The 7,448-nt window shown below is 51.7% G+C and overlaps 1 pseudogene; it reads left to right on the top strand.

The window, feature by feature from the left end:
- The first annotated feature begins 767 nt into the window (after positions 1-767).
- Positions 768-7,448, top strand: part of LOC135566704 (serine-aspartate repeat-containing protein C-like) — a 12,396-nt pseudogene continuing 5,715 nt past the window's right edge.

The raw sequence follows: 7,448 nt of genomic DNA, 5'->3' as shown, positions 1-7,448 counted from the left end.
ATAGAGGATAACCTGTGTGTGTGTGTGTGTGTGTGTTCCAGTATATAGAGGATAACCTGTGTGTGTGTGTGTGTGTGTGTTCCAGTATATAGAGGATAACCTGTGTGTGTGTGTGTGTGTGTGTTCCAGTATATAGAGGATAACCTGTGTGTGTGTGTGTGTGTGTGTGTGTGTGTGTGTGTGTGTGTGTGTGTGTGTTCCAGTATATAGAGGATAACCGTGTGTGTGTGTGTGTGTGTGTGTGTGTGTTCCAGTATGTAGAGGATAACCTGTGTGTGTGTGTGTGTGTGTTCCAGTATATAGAGGATAACCTGTGTGTGTGTGTGTGTGTGTGTGTGTGTTCCAGTATGTAGAGGACAACCTGTGTGTGTGTGTGTCCAGTATGGAGGACAACCTGTGTGTGTGTGTGTGTGTGTGTGTGTGTGTGTGTTCCAGTGTGTAGAGCATAACCGTTGTGTGTGTGTGTGTGTGTGTGTGTGTGTGTGTGTTCCAGTATGTAGAGTGATAACCTGTGTGTGTGTGTGTGTGTGTGTGTGTGTGTGTGTGTGTGTGTGGTCCAGTATGTAGAGGACAACCTGTGTGTGTGTGTGTGTGTGTGTGGTGTTTGGTTCCAGTATATAGAGGATAACCTGTGTGTGTGTGTGTGTGTGGGTGTTCCAGTATGTAGAGGGTTACTGTGTGTGTGTGTGTGTGTGTGTGGCTGTTTGGTTCAGTATAGAGGATAACTGTGTGTGTGTGTGTGTGTGTGTGTGTGTGTGTGGTTCCAGGTAGAGGACAACCTGGCGGTCATGTCTATTGGCTTCTACTCAGCAGTCCTGATGATGCTGTTATCTGGAGAGGACCCAAGAAGAACGGTACCTTTGTGTGTGTGTGTGTGTGTTTAGCTGACACCTCCAGGGATAAATAAAGATGAACATTATTACAGGACTGTTTGGTTAGATGGGTTGCTATGACTGGGTCATTATTATATAAAAAATAAAATAAATCAAGTGTGAATGATGATGATGATGATGTTGACTGTTAATTGGTTAATTGTCTGTGAGGCTGTGATCTGATTGGCTGTGGTGGTGCTGCACTTCCTGTCAGGGATGATCAAACAGTTCCTGCGAGATGTCGATTGGGGGGAACTGGATTACCTCATCGTGGACACGCCCCCTGGCACCTCTGACGAACACCTGTCTATCGTCCAGTACCTTAGCTCCGCCCACATCGACGGCGCCGTCATCATCACCACCCCGCAGGTAACTACGGCGACTACGGCTCACTAGAGAGAACAACTAGGTAGCTAAGGCACGTCGCTACGGCAACCGGGTAGCTACAGCATGTTTCTGTTGTTACTACGTCGCTAAGGCACGTCACTACGGCAACCGGGTAGCTACAGCATGTTTCTGTTACCATGTCGCTAAGCGCACGCTCACTACGGCAACCAGGTAGCTACAGCATGTTTCTGTTGTTAACCACGTCACTACGGCACGTCGCCACGGCAACCGGGTAGCTACAGCATGCTTCTGTTGTTAACCGCCTCGCTACGGCATGTCGCCACGGCGACCGGGTAGCTACAGCATGTTTCTGTTGTAACCGCGGCAACCAGGTAGTTTATATATATAACGGATGTTGTTTTGACCTTTGCTCTCGATTATGGCCTGGTGGTCACATCATAAATGACTGGCTGTCTGGGTGGTTTAACCAGGACTGTCTGGGTGGTTTAACCAGGACTGTCTGGGTGGTTTAACCAGGACTGTCTGGGTGGTTTAACCAGGACTGTCTGGGTGGTTTACCAGGACTGTCTGGGTGGTTTAACCAGGACTGTCTGGGTGGTTTAACCAGGACTGTCTGGGTGGTTTAACCAGGACTGTCTGGGTGGTTTAACCAATACTGACTGGGTCGTTTAACCAGGACTGTCTGGGTCGTTTAACCAGGACTGTCTGGGTAGATGGGTTGCTATGACTGGGTCGTTTAACCAGGACTGACTGGGTCGTTTAACCAGGACTGACTGGGTCGTTTAACCAGGACTGTCTGGGTGGTTTAACCAGGACTGTCTGGGTGGTTTAACCAATACTGACTGGGTCGTTTAACCAGGACTGTCTGGGTCGTTTAACCAGGACTGTCTGGGTAGATGGGTTGCTATGACTGGGTCGTTTAACCAGGACTGACTGGGTCGTTTAACCAGGACTGACTGGGTCGTTTAACCAGGACTGTCTGGGTGGTTTAACCAGGACTGTCTGGGTGGTTTAACCAGGACTGTCTGGGTGGTTTAACCAGGACTGACTGGGTGGTTTAACCAGGACTGTATGGGTGGTTTAACCAGGACTGTCTGGGTGGTTTAACCAGGACTGTCTGGGTGGTTTAACCAGGACTGTCTGGGTGGTTTAACCAGGACTGACTGGCTGCAACCAGGGTTCAAGTGGTTTAACCAGGACTGTCTGGGGTGGTTTAACCAGGACTGTCTGGGTGGTTTAACAGGACTGTCTGGGTGGTTTAACCAGGACTGTCTGGGTGGTTTAACCAGGACTGTCTGGGTGGTTTAACCAGGACTGTCTGGGTGGTTGAACCCAGGACTGTCACAGGTGGTTGAACCAGGACTGTCTGGAGTGGTTGAACCAGGACTGTCTGGGTGGTTGAACCAGGACTGTCTGGGTGGTTGAACCAGGACTGTCTGGAGTGGTTGAACCAGGACTGTCTGGGTGGTTGAACCAGGACTGTCTGCGGTTGAACCAGGACTGTCTGGGTGGTTGAACCAGGACTGTCTGGGTGGTTTAAACCAGGACTGACTGGAGGTTTAACCAGGACTGTCTGGGTCGTTTAACCAGGACTTGGTAATGTGCCCTCCTCACGACTGTCTTGGTGTGTTTTGGACCATGTTAGTTTGTTGGTGATGTGGACGTCAAGGAACTTGAAGCTCTCAACCTGCTCCACTACAGCCCCGTAGTGTGAGTAGTAGTAGGCTCGTGTCACTGGGCAGCTCGCGGCTGTGCTTCCCGTTTGTAGTCTGTAATGGTTTGCAAGCCACACACAGGGCTTGAGCTGTGAGTAGTAGTAGGCCACACACAGGGCTTGAGCTGTGAGTAGTAGTAGGCCACACACAGGGCTTGAGCTGTGAGTAGTAGTAGGCCACACACAGGGCTTGAGCTGTGAGTAGTAGTAGGCCACACACAGGGCTTGAGCTGTGAGTAGTAGTAGGCCACACACAGGGCTTGAGCTGTGAGTAGTAGTAGGCCACACACAGGGCTTGAGCTGTGAGTAGTAGTAGGCCACACACAGGGCTTGAGCTGTGAGTAGTAGTAGGCCACACACAGGGCTTGCAAAGCACAGCCGCGAGCTGTGAGTAGTAGTAGGCTTGTGTCACTGGGCAGCTCGCGGCTGTGCTTCCCATTTGTAGTCTGTAATGGTTTGAAGTAGTGTAGTAGTGTGAGTAGTAGTAGGCCACACACAGGGCCTGTAGTAGTAGTAGGCCACACACAGAGCCTGTAGTAGTAGTAGGCCACACACAGGGCCTGTAGTAGTAGTAGGCCACACACAGGGCCTGTAGTAGTAGTAGTAGGCCACACACAGGGCCTGTAGTAGTAGTAGTAGGCCACACACAGGGCCTGTAGTAGTAGTAGTAGGCCACACACAGGGCCTGTAGTAGTAGTAGTAGGCCACACACAGGGCCTGTAGTAGTAGTAGTCCACACACAGGGCCTGTAGTAGTAGTAGTAGGCCACACACAGGGCCTGTAGTAGTAGTAGTAGGCCACACACAGGGCCTGTAGTAGTAGTAGTAGGCCACACACAGGGCCTGTAGTAGTAGTAGTAGGCCACACACAGGGCCTGTAGTAGTAGTAGTAGGCCACACACAGGGCCTGTAGTAGTAGTAGTAGTAGGCCACACACAGGGGGCCTGTAGTAGTAGTAGTAGGCCACACACAGGGGGCCTGTAGTAGTAGTAGTAGGCCACACACAGGGCCTGTAGTAGTAGTAGTAGGCCACACACAGGGCCTGTAGTAGTAGTAGTAGGCCACACACAGGGCCTGTAGTAGTAGTAGTAGGCCACACACAGGGCCTGTAGTAGTAGTAGTAGGCCACACACAGGGCCTGTAGTAGTAGTAGTAGGCCACACACAGGGCCTGTAGTAGTAGTAGTAGGCCACACACAGGGCCTGTAGTAGTAGGCCACACACAGGGCCTGTAGTAGTAGTAGTAGGCCACACACAGGGCCTGTAGTAGTAGTATGCCACACACAGGGCCTGTAGTAGTAGTAGGCCACACACAGGGCCTGTAGTAGTAGTAGGCCACACACAGGGCCTGTAGTAGTAGTAGGCCACACACAGGGCCTGTAGTAGTAGTAGGCCACACACAGGGCCTGTAGTAGTAGTAGGCCACACACAGGGCCTGTAGTAGTAGTAGGCCACACACAGGGCCTGTAGTAGTAGTAGGCCACACACAGGGCCTGTAGTAGTAGTAGGCCACACACAGGGCCTGTAGTAGTAGTAGGCCACACACAGGGCCTGTAGTAGTAGGCCACACACAGGGCCTGTAGTAGTAGGCCACACACATGGCCTGTAGTAGTAGTAGTAGGCCACACACAGGGCCTGTAGTAGTAGTAGTAGGCCACACACAGGGCCTGTAGTAGTAGGCCACACACAGGGCCTGTAGTAGTAGTAGTAGGCCACACATAGGGCCTGTAGTAGTAGTAGGCCACACACAGGGCCTGTAGTAGTAGTAGGCCACACACAGGGCTTGTAGTAGTAGTAGTAGGCCACACACAGGGCTTGTAGTAGTAGTAGTAGGCCACACACAGGGCTTGTAGTAGTAGGCCACACACAGGGCTTGTAGTAGTAGTAGTAGGCCACACACAGGGCTTGTAGAAGTAGTAGGCCACACACAGGGCCTGTAGTAGTAGTAGGCCACACACAGGGCCTGTAGTAGTAGTAGGCCACACACAGGGCCTGTAGTAGTAGTAGGCCACACACAGGGCCTGTAGTAGTAGTAGGCCACACACAGGGCCTGTAGTAGTAGTAGGCCACACACAGGGCCTGTAGTAGTAGTAGGCCACACACAGGGCTTGTAGTAGTAGTAGGCCACACACAGGGCTTGTAGTAGTAGTAGTAGGCCACACACAGGGCTTTTAGTAGTAGTAGTAGGCCACACACAGGGCCTGTAGTAGTAGTAGGCCACACACAGGGCCTGTAGTAGTAGTAGGCCACACACAGGGCCTGTAGTAGTAGTAGGCCACACACAGGGCCTGTAGTAGTAGTAGGCCACACACAGGGCCTGTAGTAGTAGTAGGCCACACACAGGGCCTGTAGTAGTAGTAGGCCACACACAGGGCCTGTAGTAGTAGTAGTAGGCCACACACAGGGCCTGTAGTAGTAGTAGTAGGCCACACACAGGGCTTGCAAACCATTACAGACTACAAGAGGGAAGCCCAGCCGCGAGCTGCCCAGTGACACGAGCCTACCAGACGAGCTAAATCACTTCTATGCTCGATTGGAGGAAAGTAACACTGAAACTTGCATGAGAGCATCAGCTGTTCCAGATGACTGTGTGATCACGCACTCCGCAGCTGACTGGCAATTGTCTTCACTGACATGTTCAACCTCTCCCTGACTTAGTCTGTAATACCAACATCTCTCACCCCTCCTCCCTCACTCTCTCTCCCCCCTCCTCCCTCACTCTCTCTCCCCCCTCCTCCCTCCCTCTCTCTCCCCACTCCTCCCTCCCTCTCTCTCCCCCTCTCCAGGAGGTATCTCTTCAGGATGTCAGGAAGGAGATCAGGTTCTGTCAGAAGGTCCAGCTACCCATCATAGGAGTGGTGGAGAACATGAGTGGGTTTGTCTGTCCCAAATGCAAGGTGAGAGTTTTATTTATTTATATATATATGAATATATATGTGTATATATGTGGACAATGTATAATTTTCTCTCATAAAGACAGACACATTTCATTTGCATGATGTGTAACCCTCTCTCTCTCTCCCCCATCTCTCTCTCTCTCCCTCTTCCCCCATCTCTCTCTCCCTCGTCCCCTCTCCCCCCCATCTCTCTCTCTCCCGTCCTCTCCTCTATCCCTCGTCTCTCTCTCCCCCCCATCTCTCTCTCCCCTCTCCTCTCTCTCCCTCGTCTCTGTCCCCCATCTCGGCCTCTCTCCCTCCTCTCCTCTCTCTCCCTCGTCTCCCCCCTCCTCAAGAACACGTCTCAGATCTTCCCCCCCACCACGGGAGGAGCAGAGAGGATGTGTGAAGAGATGAACCTTACTCTGCTAGGACGAGTCCCACTGGACCCCAGGATAGGTACTGGACTACAGATAGCTGTGTTAGTACCAGTCCTACTGGACCCCAGGATAGGTACTGGACCCCAGGATAGGTACTGGACCCCAGGATAGGTACTGGACCCCAGGATAGAGACTGGACCCCAGGATAGGTACTGGACTACAGATAGCTGTGTTAGTACCAGTCCTACTGGACCCCAGGATAGGTACTGGACCCCAGGATAGGTACTGGACCCCAGGATAGGTACTGGACCCCAGGATAGGTACTGGAACCCAGGATAGATACTGGACCCCAGGATAGATACTGGACCCCAGGATAGAGACTGGACCCCAGGATAGATACTGGACCCCAGGATAGGTACTGGACCCCAGGATAGGTACTGGACCCCAGGATAGGTACTGGACTACAGATAGCTGTGTTAGTACCAGTCCTACTGGACCCCAGGATAGATACTGGACCCCAGGATAGGTACTGGACCCCAGGATAGGTACTGGACCCCAGGATAGATACTGGACTACAGATAGCTGTGTTAGTACCAGTCCTACTGGACCCCAGGATAGATACTGGACCCCAGGATAGATACTGGACCACAGGATAGATACTGGACCACAGGATAGATACTGGACCCCAGGATAGATACTGGACCCCAGGATAGGTACTGGACCCCAGGATAGGTACTGGACCCCAGGATAGATACTGGACTACAGATAGCTGTGTTAGTACCAGTCCTACTGGACCCAGGATAGATACTGGACCCCAGGATAGATACTGGACCACAGGATAGGTACTGGACCCCAGGGTAGATACTGGACCCCAGGATAGATACTGGACCACAGGATAGGTACTGGACTACAGATAGCTGTGTTAGTACCAGTCCTACTGGACCCCAGGATAGATACTGGACCCCAGGATAGATACTGGACCACAGGATAGGTACTGGACCCCAGGGTAGATACTGGACCCCAGGATAGATACTGGACTACAGATAGCTGTGTTAGTACCAGTCCTACTGGACCCCAGGATAGGTACTGGACCACAGCTATGCAGTAAGTCAGGTCTATAGATCCACAGCTATGCAGTAAGTCAGGTCTATAGATCCACAGCTATGCAGTAAGCCAGGTCTATAGATCCACACCACAGCAGTAAGTCAGGTCTATAGACCCACAGCTATGCAGTAAGTCAGGTCTATAGATCCACAGCCA

The sequence above is a fragment of the Oncorhynchus nerka genome, unplaced genomic scaffold, assembly GCF_034236695.1.
Source record: "Oncorhynchus nerka isolate Pitt River unplaced genomic scaffold, Oner_Uvic_2.0 unplaced_scaffold_3664, whole genome shotgun sequence".
In the NCBI taxonomy this organism is placed as follows: domain Eukaryota; kingdom Metazoa; phylum Chordata; class Actinopteri; order Salmoniformes; family Salmonidae; genus Oncorhynchus; species Oncorhynchus nerka.
The sequence above is the reverse complement of the archived record's forward strand: the minus strand, read 5'-3'. Positions and strand labels throughout refer to the sequence as shown.